At 41.0% G+C, this 13,237-nt stretch overlaps 1 protein-coding gene across 1 annotated transcript in view; it reads left to right on the top strand.

Moving 5' to 3' along the window:
* ankrd11 (ankyrin repeat domain 11) overlaps positions 1-13,237 on the top strand; it is a 105,167-nt gene that overhangs the window by 21,839 nt on the left and 70,091 nt on the right. The window contains exon 2 of the mRNA XM_027157535.2: positions 11,256-11,344. The gene's annotated coding sequence lies outside the window, so the exon portion shown is untranslated. The remainder of the gene's footprint in view (positions 1-11,255; positions 11,345-13,237) is intronic.

Raw genomic sequence — 13,237 nt, 5'->3', positions numbered from 1 at the left:
ATAAAAACACACTACATGACCTTTCTACATCTACATCAGTATGACAATGTAAGATTGATTCCAGGTTACTGTGTACTCGGATTTTTATAACATTCATTATGTTTACTCTCAACCAAATAATTCGTTAGTAAGATGGATAGCTCGGGCGCACCGAAAACCCTTCATGTAAACACACCAATCTATCCGATTGAGCTTGAGGCTGAAATTCCGATCAGCTCGAAGGCGGTGGTGTAGATCTGAAACAAAAATTAGCCATGTAAACACACTCGGTTAGATTCAGAAATACATTGCACACATGCTCAGTGCTGTGGGCATATGTGTATGTATATGTAATGCACATACAAACGAATATTTGAATCAGATTGCAATAAGCAGCGCTTTCTGAAATGTTTCCGGGTTGACCGACATCCACACGTAAACATACCTGTTGTGACTGGAATTTCACTTCTGTTGTAATTTTGGTGGTTCTTGTTTAATGTAAACCTGTGTGGTTATTCACATGTAAGCTGCAGATGCAGTGGATAAAGATTCGGTTAAAATGCTCCAGTATTTCTTTAGCACTGATCTATAATACTTTGTCATTCACACGGCTGAACGTATCATAATACGTTAGCTAGCTGTGATATTGCTATCTCTCTCTCTCTCTGTTTCTCTCCACACACACACCTCCTTGTCTCTCTCAGGAGCCCGTGTCCGGTTCCCTTCCCTGGTTGAGGACAGATAGGATAGCTCTATTTATTTAGCCTCAGTGAGATATTACAATAAGCAAGCTGCTGCTGTTGATACCTGATCCTCTGAAATATAGCAGACTCCACTCTGGTTTCTCTCATATTGAATTGCTGCTGTTCAGAGCAGGGGCTCATTACAAACGCTTTCAGATGCAGATGGTCGACACTGGAGACGGTGGACCTGGACAAAACAGCGTACACTGTCAGCCACTAGTTCAGCTTCTATATATTTTTTCAATGGGTCATTGTTAGCAAATTGACGTTTTTACATTGTCGAAGAATCAGGACGTGAGGTTTGTGGGTCTCTGTCAGATGTGTTGCAAGATAAGTGCAGGAAAAGTGCTGTCTGGACTTTAGCCTGATTTCTTTCAGATAAGGCGAGCTGTGTGTGTGTCATGGAAACCGTGGCACTTCCCGTAATCTGATGCCCCAGGGGTGGAGAGGGGAAGGGGTGGCCTTGGGGGGTTTAGGATAAAGGATGGCTGTGTCCTGAGGGTAGCAATAGAGCACTCGTCACTCCCTAATCCCACAATGCATTGTGGATGCTTTGATCTGTGTGTTCAGTTCAGACATAACACACACTGTTTGTATGTATGCTCAAACCTTTTTGAAGACTGTGCACCTGAACACGGTGGTGTTTAAAAGTCACACTGTGATTATTTAAGTGTCACTGCTGGAGTCTTTAGAGCAGGGAGACACTGATGTTTAACTTTTCAGTGGCAATATCTAGTAAACTATTCACCTCAGCCCACAGGACACAGTGCGTCTTGTTTTGTGCGCTTTTCTAGCCTCAAGCTTCCACAATGTTCAAAGTCACAATCTGACCAGGTTTTCTACACTTTAGGTTGTGTTAGTTTTCAGCAAATTTTAGAAAGCAGTCGGTTTGGTGATGAAACTAGATCATGCTTTTCGTGCGATTCGGTGTCTGTCCAGTCAGTCAGAAAACCTCCTTGTGTGAATGTCGGGTTTATTGAATCTCCAGTGAACATTCAGGTCTGGCTAAATTATAGTGCATTATGACAATTTTGTTTTTAAATATACTCAAATATTTGTTAGAAATGCCAGTTATCTGAATAATGGTATCCATAATCATTTTAGCCATCTTGCAGCTCAGTGATTCTCAAAACCAAAAGCAAACCTCGTAGGTCTTGTACACGAACCTTATCTGTGTGCATTAGTCAGCCATTAATATATGATAGCAGTAATAAAGTGTAGTATGACACAGTGATTGGGTGGTTGGAATACATGTTGTTGTAGGGAGGAAACCAAATCTGTGTAGTGTGACTGCTTAGTGAAAGAAATATTCCAGTTTAACGTTTGTCTGATCAGATGTGTGTGTGGGAAGCGTGGCTTGATGCGCTACATTCTGAGCGCTTCACATTTTGAGGCAGATTCCTGCCATTTTTTTGGTTTTATTTTTTTTACATTTTTTTTTGCCAAATACAGTCATTTGAGCTACATACTACTACTCACTGAATCAGATGCCTCTGTAGTTTGAAATCCTGCAGTTTACTGACAGTGAATTATATTTCTTAATATACCAAAGCTACTTTGGTCTTTTTTTAATAATTTAAAACGTGTGTGTGTGTGTGTGTGTGTGTGTGTGTGTGTGTGTGTGTGTGTGTGTGTGTGTGTGTGTGTGTGTGTGTGTGAGAGAGAGACACTATTTACAGAAGCTCACCGATGCAGCAATGTTCCTTTGAGCATGTGACATATGCAGAGGTGCAAGTCTTTAGTTGGGTGGAGCTCATAGTGGAAAATTACTGAAAACATTGTACTCACAGACAATTGTTGTCTCTCTGTGTGTGTGTGTGTGTGTGTGTGTGTGTGTGTGTGTGTGTGTGTGTGTGTGTGTGTGTGTGTGTGTGTGTGTGTGTGTGTGTGTGTGCATGCACGTGCACAGCTTATTGGCTTCATTGGTTGTTTTCATGCCTCAGGACTAGTGAGGTCAGTTATGTTTTGTTCTTTCAATGCCGCTTCAGAAGTCAGACTCATTGCCACCAATTTTGGTTTAGAAGTGAACTCTGGTTTTTTTTTTTGCTTTAATATTATTTCTCATTCTAAACCAAAACATCCAATAATATTCAAGTAAAACCTTGCCAGAGTTTGTCAAGGCTCTTTTAAAGAAATTGAATGATGTTAGACTATTGATGGACCATCCTACTTTTTAAATGCAAAACTCGTTATCTTTTGGACACTTTTCTCCAGTCACCCATCGCACACACTTTAACAATACGCAGAGTTGAATTACTTCTAGTTTAATTACATAAGTTTATATAACAGATACCATCGTGTGAATTGAATTTTTAGAAGTATATTTATTATATATATGCTCTGCAATTGAATATAACTACCTTTATATCCAAAGTATGTAGTGATAAAGTTTTAGGGAAAAAATGTTGGTGGGAAACAGGGCTGACTGTAATACAGAAAAGGTTTATTCTTCTGGATATTTTTTACTTGGGTAATAATTCATTCCCTTTAAAGCTCCTTGCAATTAAAGATTATTTAAAAATGGAAAAAACCCCACTGCTGTTCAACACATTTTACACTACAGTTGGGACTGAGTTGAATCTCGCAGCAAACTGAACTACTGTACTAAATAATACATGCCTCTGTTTTTCAGTACCAGTTCTTTCTCACACGTTCTCACTCCTTGCTGCTTTGCCTAATTGCCACACCAGTTTTTCAGCATATTAGGTAATGATCTCAGTGTGAAACAGTATTGCCTATATGCTGTTCTTTAAAAAAACAACAACAAAAAAACGTATCACTAATCATGCAGCTTGTTAATGAGAAACCACACAAGCTGACAGTCCTGAAGATGCTCCCATGGTGGAAAACTTAAAAGAAAAGTTTTACTACTGAATGCTACCAAACACTGATACTAGAGACTCCACATTTCACCATGACATTAGAAGCTGGTAGTGATCGATTATCGAACCGATAAGCACTTTTTGTTAAGTTATACACGTCTGGCATGACCACGGTTAGAAACAACACCGGTCTTTTTCTGCCCACAGCACTATATGATCGCTTGAAAAATATACGACACAACACCTGTGTAGTCTGTCTCAATGTCCTGTCCACAGCGCTACCGGATTGGTAGAACTGTGGTCCGTGTGTTGCGTAAATTCAATCAAACATGCTTCAGTGTGTTTATGAGAAACGCAGGAATTAATCCGCTTGTGTATGAGCGTGTTTACAGTGAAGCTACAGCAATGAATGAAGTGAATAGGAGCAGTCTCACAGGAGAACATGCTGAAAGGCGGTGTTTCTACACCGATACTTGCTGTTCGTCATCTGGGACCGCTGAGAACCTAATGGACACTGGAATGAGATTTCCCCCTCATTCTACTGAGGTTTTTCATTTTACTAAATTTATGCAAATGTATGTATTGTGGAGCCGTTTTGAGCATTCTCGTCATTCCCGGCAATATTTAAGAAGCTTATTTTAGTTATTTTAAACAGCGCTATATAAAGTTTGATCTATTTATAGATTACTTGAGGTTACTGCATTTGCAGCATTCATGCTGATATTGTTAAACATTATGCTGATGTAGTGATTGTATTCATTCACACAACAATCAAATTTACAGTAAATGAATATTGGCCCCAAATTTATTATCAGCGTCTTTGATTTACTAATAATCTCTGTCTGAATCGAACTTAAGAAAAACGCTATAGTCACAGTGATAATATCTAAAGTTATTTATCAGCACCTCCTGATCTGACCAATCAGAATCAAGAATTGGCCAACCAAGTGGTTAACACATTGTGTGAATGTTATGCTACACTAAAATATTACCAGCATCACATGGTTCTTCAGTAGAAAAGGAACATTAGGAGCACTAGGAAGTTTTTGTCTTTTTCCTTTTGTCAAAGCCTGGAGTCTGACTCTGTCTCAGTGGTATTGTGTGGTTCTTTAATAAGCATACAATACACCTGAAGAAATGAGTAATTAAAAGAATGAGATCAACCTTCAGTAAGGCTCTTCACTTAAGTAGCTATGCAGACACGATGTGTTAGAGTGCTACGTTTGTAGAAGACCTTTCCATTTAGATTCAGTGCTCAGCCCAAACCCTGCACTGCAGCTCTGATTTGAAAAGCTCTTGATCTAATTTATGAGGCGAGGCTTGGAAAAACGGTCCTGCACCTTTTCCATCTTCTCCGTGGCAGACGCAGGATGGCCTTATGTAGTCTCGAACAAGATGGAGGCCGGGTTTGGAGCCATCTCCGCCATAACTGGCATGCAGAAAGAGAAAATTCACACAGAAGCAGGGGAAAACGATCGAGACGGCTTTAGCCAGAAGCCATTTCTATTAAATGGAAAGACTGGGGTTTGTGTGTAGTGCACAATGAGCAGCCTTGCAGATCTTATTTCAGATAACTGTATTTGTGCGAGATGTGGATGCTAAAAACCGTGTTTGCCAGAGTCATGCTGTTATTTCTTTTCTCGACTGTCAGTCCATATGAAGGGACTGTCAGTAATTTGGGAAAAATGTGTGCTTTTGCTGAATCATTTTGTGCCTCAGCAGTTTCTTGTGTGTTGGCTTTTTAATCTCTCATGCTGAGTCAAACCTAATTAGTCAGCATGGTGCAGATAGACATGAACACTGGAGGATCCACTAAACGCCTTCGCTCGGGGCCTGTACGCATCAGCTGAACACTTAGCCTGAGCATTATTTGAGTTCCAGCATCTGCTTTTTTTATATTCACTTTTTAACCCTCTTGGAGATGTATTTTATGTTTTAAATGTATTCCTTCCAATGAATCTTGCTGTTTCTACATCTTCAGCAAAATGTAGACAAGCTCAATAAAGCCAGCTTTCAGCACTGAGATTTCATAATCAAACCTTCATTCGATTCAACAAAAAGTCCTGTGTCAGGAGTTCTCTTTTTTTTCTTCAAGCTTCTCAGGCATCTTATAGCCAAATATTTTATGTAACCTAGGACAACTTTGGTGACATTTGACCAAAATAGTTTTGGGAGCACTGAGTTGTAGGGTTTTTTTTGTTTTTAATACCAAGCTTGAGTTTCACAGGTTATCACATTAGTGTAGTGTTGGTTTGGAAAGGCTGAGGTCCACGAATCGTAGCACAATTTGAGAAGGCACCATTTCAGCTTCAGTCCAAACAACAAGCTGTGGAAACCTTTATGGCTTGGACATTGCACGTAAGGGGTTTTACCTTTTGCTGATACGTAAAGACTATGTTTTTCTGTATTTCTTTTTTTTTTAACCGTAAAAGCAAGCATCCAATTAAATACAAAGAGCCAGTTCACCGAAAGGGAAAGGGCAGAGTCTACTCAAGTGATGTTTGGCCTGTGAGCTCACAAGCCTTGTTCTTCTGACCCCAAAGAATACAAGTGGGTGTTTATGGACAGTACGACTACTTATTTTCCACAGAAGGCCTTTGCCCCCATTGTTTTCATACTGTTGCATAGCACACACCTGGAAACACATTTGCCTACTGCACACTGTGGAGGTAACATTATTTTTTTCCCCTTTTGTGTTTGCTAGGATTTTCTTGCTAGCGATATTGGCAGCTTTGCTCATACAGGCCTGTGTATGTGTGCTGCAGTGAATCTAGACAGGTCCAAACTGATCAGTGCTTCCTTTACTCATGAGGGATTGCATTTGCACCTTATGCAAACCACACAAGTTCATTTAGCAACATGCTGAGGCCACAGTAACACTCAGTAACACACTTTACTGTGTTTGTTTCATCAATGTGGTCAGTTTGATCAGCCCTGGGGTTCGACCCAGCTGAAATGAGTGATAGCCTTGTAGTGAAATCATTGTATTGTGTTATCACTGTAGTACTTCTCGTGCTTAGAACGTCTCCATGGTAACGGTCCTGTTCTCTTGTATTCTCACTACAGTTAAACAAACCGCAGCGCACACAAGGGTCTCTTGTATTTATCACTATTCTCGCACCAATTTAGTTTGTCCATCTAATTTTTTGGGGATATCAGATTATTTTTACAGCTCAAACTCACCGTTACATTCATCGCTCTACTTATTCTGTGATGATTGAGACAGAACATTCATTTGTATAGCCATGGAGAATGACTAGACTGTCAAATGCTGTCGTGTGACATTGTAGATAATGTATACTTCTGTTTTACTTATTTATTTATTTATTTTTTATAACCTTTTATGTTAAAAATATGTTCAAATAGCCTGAGGGACATAGAGCTTTGTGCCAGTTACGGAAGCCATGTGTCTGTGTGTGTGTCTATGTCTGCCTCTGTGTGTGTGTGCGTGTCTCTGTCTCTGTCTCTCTGTGTGTGTCTCTGTGTCTGTTTGTCTGTGTGTGGTGTGTCTCTGTCTGTGTGTGTGTCTCTGTACCTGTGTGTGTGTCTCTCTGTGTCTCTGCATGTGTCTCTCTGTGTGTGTCTGTGTCTCTGTGCGCGTGTGTGTGTGTGTATCTCTGTGTGTCTCTCTCTCTCTGTGCGCGTGCCTCTGTGTGTGTGTGTGTGTGTGTGTGTGTGTGTGTGTGTGTGTGTCTGGGTCCCTATGAGTGTGTCTGTGTGTATACAGTCTGTGCTTGTCCTGGTCCTGACTGTAACCTCATCGCACTCCATGCCTTAATGCTCCCTCTAAACGCTGCCTTATCTGTGCGGGGGAGCTGTTTTCCGTGGTGCCTGGTCTGGCCAGTTTTATGGAGATGTTTAGAGTTGTCCAGGATGTGGGTAGCCGGAGCAAACCCTGCCCTCCCCACAGTGCCACTTCTTTCCTTTCTGCTCGAAGAGAATTGTGAAAGCATCCTTTTTCGCCGGCAAAAATAAACAGGCCTTTGAGGGGTAATTCAGAGTGCATGAGCGCTCTTCCTTGAGCCTGAAGTTTCCCTTTTAAGGTCAGCAGTGCGTGCACTCTGTGCAGGGAGGGAGAGATTAAAAAGAACAGCCTCTTCTCTCAGTGTATACTTCTAATGTGGACCAATAACCGACCTTTTAGACTCGTATCTGGCTCGCAAACAGGCTTGTTTGTTATTGCTTAGAAACCTTTTATTAGTATTATTTTCCACAGTATAGTGAACTACTTGATATTTCTATAAACATGGCAGTGATTGTCTGTAACTAGGGTTGTGCTAACTTTATTTTTGTGCTTACACTGCTACTTTTTTAAAATAATTTTTGATGGGGTAACTAACTATTATGTAACACTGGATTAGACTTCTTCCTGTCTCACTGGAGAGCAGTTATGGTCACTCATTTCAATGCTGTATCATCATCCTCATCATAATCCTTGTGCTTGTGTTTTTGCTACTAGTTATCAATGTCCACCTCATTATCAGCTATATCATTTCATGCATTGTTATTTGTCTAACACTTTTTTCAGGCATCGTTGTCACAAAGCAGCACCACAAAGCTGCTGTTGTAGATGTAGGCGTACAAGGCAAAGAAGACGTTTTTGATCTGACACGAGGAAGAACCATTGAGAGGAAGCAGGTCCAAAAGGAAAACATCCTCTTTTGGGTGACACCTAAAAGATTACAATTACAAATGTTTACTCCAGTATAATCTATAAGATAAAGTCCAAAAATGTGTTAAAAGGATGTTCAGTATGAGTGCCAGGTTCTGTACGATTAGTCGCTCTAATGTTCCTGTTAGCCGTTTGTTTTCATTTGTTTGGTCAACATTCAGATATTATACTCCATCTATTCATCTTATGCTTGTCCTCTGTGTCCTTTGGGTTAAAAAATAAACCATACCATGTTGTTGCTAGTGTTGGTGTTGATAAAGGTCAGAGGAAACTGACCATCTTGTTGATTATAGAGGTCAGAGGAAAATGACCAGACTGGTTTGAGCTGTTGAGAAATGTATAGTAACTCCTGTAATCACTCTTTACATCCGTGGTGATGAGAAAAGCATCTCAGTATGCACATCGCACCTCGAAGAACCTCTTCGAGATCCCGCTGTCAAGAAGAAGAATCTCAGCCACAGGATGTCATGGGCACAGACCATACGTGACTGCTGAAGATTGGAAAATCACCCAATCTTTTTTCAGTCCTCTGCATTTGGGCTGGTCCGTGCTCATGATGGCCTCCGAGTTTTATTCCAGGCTGACAGGAGAGCAATTTGATGTGATCTTCTACAGCCATAGCTCATCCACCATAAGGTTTGATGTCTTCTGTTTTCTGAGATGCTTTTCTCTTCAGCACAGATATAAGTGTTTATATGAGTTACCATAGACTTCCTCTCAGCTCAGACCAGTCTGTTCATTCTCATCTGATCTCTCTCATCAGCAGTGTGTCAGCCTGCAGACCCCCAGGTCACTGGGAGCTTTTTTTTCTTTCTTCTTTCTTAGGTTTGTTTGCACCAAACTAAGAAACTGTTATGAAGGAAAGTTTCTGAAATACTCAGACCTGTCTGTCTGGCACTAACAAACATACCACGGTGAAAGTCAACGAGATCTTTATCCGGATGTTTGATGTGATCATTAACTGAAACTTTTGACCTGTATCTGCATGTTTTTCTGCATTGCTTTACTGCCACGTGATTGGCTGATTAAACTGCATGACTGGGCAGGTGTACAGGTGTTACTAATAAAGTCACCGTCGACTGTAGACTTTGTTGGAACATTTCCTGTCATGTTTACAATATCCAGCAGATCTTTTGATGGGGCCGGTGGTCTGTGCCGTGTCTGGCTGCTCTGTGTTTAGTGGTTTTGCTGGTGTCTGTTCTGCGTGTGTGGTCAGGATTTCTGTGCAGTAAGATTACAGGCCTCTTTTGGAGGCAGTGTACTCTGTACTGGATTAGTCCAGTCTGTGAGATCGCTGCTGGGAAAAGCATCATGATCCTCGTATACACACGGCCGCACTACACTGCTAAAGGCCTGGTGCTAATCTGCTTTCACCAGTTCACTCATTGTAGGCTGAAATGCTTTTCTATGCCAATCAGGTACAAGTGAATTTATTCCTATCGACACTTTGTTGTTAAAGGATCATTTGCTGGTTCTATCTGGAATTCTGTCAATTCTGTTAATCAAGCAGAGATTTTTATCCTATCGAATGGCGTTGTCTTCATAATTATACATCGTTATATGAGCTAAACTAACTCGCAGTATAACTACAAACTCAGAGTTTCTTGATTCTTGTTGTTTAGTTGTAGTTTGTCTCTTGTGAATGTTTTGTTGCAGCTAGCACGGATCAGCTCCTCCAGGATTTAACCGTTTTGAGATCACAAAAGTTAGCAAGTTAACATGAAATCCAGTGAAACTTCATGCTATTCTGAGGGCCATGCAATTTTTTTTTGCATTTGGGACTCGTGTGATCATGGAAAAGAATTATGTGTGGGTCAGTTTTAAATGAAGGATTGTGTGTTTCTAATCTTTTCATTTAGACAAGAAACTCTGGTAGTAATTTATACATTTTTATAAGCTTGTTAAACGTAAATGAAACCATGAACGATCAGTGTGGTGATTGGTTATTAACAGTTAACTGTTTACCAGTACTAGACTATGTGCACTCACCAGAGACACCAGCAATCTCTGGTACTGCACTCAGAGCTTTATTCATCTTCTTAATTGCTCTGTACACATCTTTCATTATATGAGCTAAATCTGCAAGTGAGTTGTCTGGAAAGTTCTTTTAGCCAAGTGTTTGGAGTCATTTGACTGCATCGTTCATCATTTGCATGAAATTTCAATTCAGATGTGTTGTTGCTCTGGCAGAAATTATGGCTCTGTGTCATGCAGCACAAAAAGAAATCACACTTCACTTTGTCGCTCACTAGTATTAACATACGATTCGCCATTCCTAACGATATGAGGTTACTGGCATTTTATTAGCACACCCAAATATCCTGGTACATATTATATTTATTTATTTGTTTGTTTGTTTATATATATATATGTATAATCAGATCAGACGAGATGCAAAACGGGGTTGGCTCGTTTATAGATCTTTGTTCGAAATGTCCTTGACAACAAAATCCATGGCAACACGTCCCGATCAGGTCGGAGTCTAGGGGCGTTTTGAGTTGTGTGTGTTTTCTGCATATTTGCAGCGCTGCATTTATTTGCGTGCATGTGAATCCTGTAGAGTCGTTCACAGGAAGGCGGTATTATACATCACTCTCATCTCGGCTCCCATGCTCAAGTAACTGTTGAGTGATGTTGCTGAGGTGTATCCTGTTTAAGAGGCTAGAGACAGCAGTGTGTCTCGCTGTGAAAAGCTCTGCAGCTCACTTTGCTGATGATCTTTTGGCCTTAGAGCACAACGTGGAGACTCACAAATCAAAACCAAACACACAACAGCCAAAGTGCTTCATCCTACAGAACACCACAGCTAATAATAACTGATACAGCAAATCATAGTTCAGTGCTAGTTATGGCTGATTTTAGCCCTGGTAGCTTCTCACGGTTAGTCTGTCCACACGCCTGCAAACTGGAACAGACGATCCAGTCAGTTGGTGCTGAGCAGGGAAAGCTTATCCTGCACGTTACATCATGTTAGGAATGTTAAATGCTAGCATTCAGTCAACTAACCCCTGCTTTCCTTTTGATTTGATTGTTTTTCAGGATACCTCAGACTTCGCCGTGAGAGCCTGTCTTTCCCCCCCTCCCTTTTGGATTTTAATCACTTCCCTCTGAAGACAGCCATGGAATCGGTAAATATACCCTTCCTTTCATACTTCCTAGGGTGTTCTTCCATTTGTTTGCTGGTTTTAATTTTTTCGTCCCCGTTTCTTTTTCTGCGGCAGTCGAGGCCACACTGGTGGGCACAGCATCGGTCTGTCATTAGGGCGTGTCTCGCAGGCTGTTGCCTCTTTTCTTGTGAAATAATCTTATTCAGCGTTGGAGTTGAAAATGAACCTGGTTGTTAACGTATAAATTGCTCACTGGGCCTGTTGGGGAACTAGAATTACGTTAGCTCTGTGTAGAAAGTGTGCATGTGGTCTGTGCTAGTACAAACATGCAAGTCTAGTGTGTTGGAATGTGTGTGTGTATGTATTTTAAAAGCAGGGCTTAGTGCATGTCCAGGCCCTGCCTGCCTGCTCCTGTGTGCAATTTTTGTGTGTGTGTGGTTTGTTTTTGTTTTTTGGGGGAAGATGGGATTTTTTTTAAATTTCTTTTTTCAAATCCTTGCTAAAAGTGGGTCAGCTCTGTCGTGCTAATGAAGTTTCCCCTCTCTATCATGCGCTTCATGTGACGCTGCGTCAGAAGGCCCTGGTGGATCATGCCTACGCACACACACACAGACAGAATTAACTATTGTTCCTCATCCTCCCTCGCCTCACAGCCACATCCATGTGGCCACTTTATCACAGACTAAAATACATCTGCGTGTAGCACTTCCTTTCTAGAGATCCTAGAGATTTTACCTTTCCTGCTAGCTAGGTTATGCAACTTCTGATTTTTTAATGTTGGTGTTGTGTTGTACGAGAGAGACTTGTAGAGAACGTACACATGTTCCTGTTATCAAATATGTAGTATACCACATTATTCAACCAGAACTGATATTATTCAGTGACTTGGTTCTTTATTGAGAACACGGCTACTTTACAGGATTACAGACACATTTCTGCCGGAGCCGGCGATTTATAATTAAAGCTACTCTTTGGTAATGTTTTCATTTGCTATGTTCAGATGTAACACACTTCATGCTTTAACTAGAGCGCACCTCCGAGTTTCACCACCTGCTGCACTACACACACAGAGGCCCTCTGTTGTGCTCTAAGCCTGATAGAAACAGATGATGGGTGCACGTTTTGTAATAACAAATGCAGGCTGTACAAGTACTGACGTATTGAGTGTCTCATCATATTTGATTATTATTCTTTACATGTGAGCAGCGAGATAACTTGGCCAACCTTAAGGGACATTAGTCTGTAGTTTGCTAGGTATCGAGGCCATTATGTTATCACCTCAACACATTTCACCCAATCGGTAAGGTTTATCAGAAAGCTCCAGCACTGTGGTCACTTTGATAAAGGGTTTAGATGATTATCCTACTAAGAAATCTTAATACCTGCCCTTGTAATGGAAAGTCTGGGGGAAAAAATTGACTCGTGATCGTTTTTCCGCGTTCTCACAAGTTTTTAAGTAACTCCACCTTTTGTGTGAGAATTCTCCTTGGTGTCTGCAGCTATATGAGCTACTGCTGTTTCCCTCTGAATTCACTCTTATCTGCTCACCATCAGTGAAACCCAAAAGAAAGACCATAAAGCTCATTATGCCATTATGCCAGCAGCTCTGTCTGTCTGCCTGTGTGTGTGTGTGTGTGTGTGTGTGAGTATATTTCTTCTTCCCAATCTCCTCCTCTTCATGTGTTGGCAGTCACATGATTTCCAGGCACCCGGTACAGTAAATCAGAATCAGATTTTATTTTTAACCGCTCTAAATCCTGCTTGTGCTGATGTGTAGCAAAGCCTGCACGTCTCTCTCCCTCTCTTTCTCTCTCCTCTCTCCCTCTTGTTACTCCCTGAATCCTGTGTACATCCTCCACCAGGACAGATATTATTTGCAGTCTTGTCAGTTAGTGCTGCTGTCATTGGTTGCAG

The sequence above is a fragment of the Tachysurus fulvidraco genome, chromosome 1, assembly GCF_022655615.1.
Source record: "Tachysurus fulvidraco isolate hzauxx_2018 chromosome 1, HZAU_PFXX_2.0, whole genome shotgun sequence".
In the NCBI taxonomy this organism is placed as follows: Eukaryota; Metazoa; Chordata; class Actinopteri; order Siluriformes; family Bagridae; genus Tachysurus; species Tachysurus fulvidraco.
The sequence above is the reverse complement of the archived record's forward strand: the minus strand, read 5'-3'. Positions and strand labels throughout refer to the sequence as shown.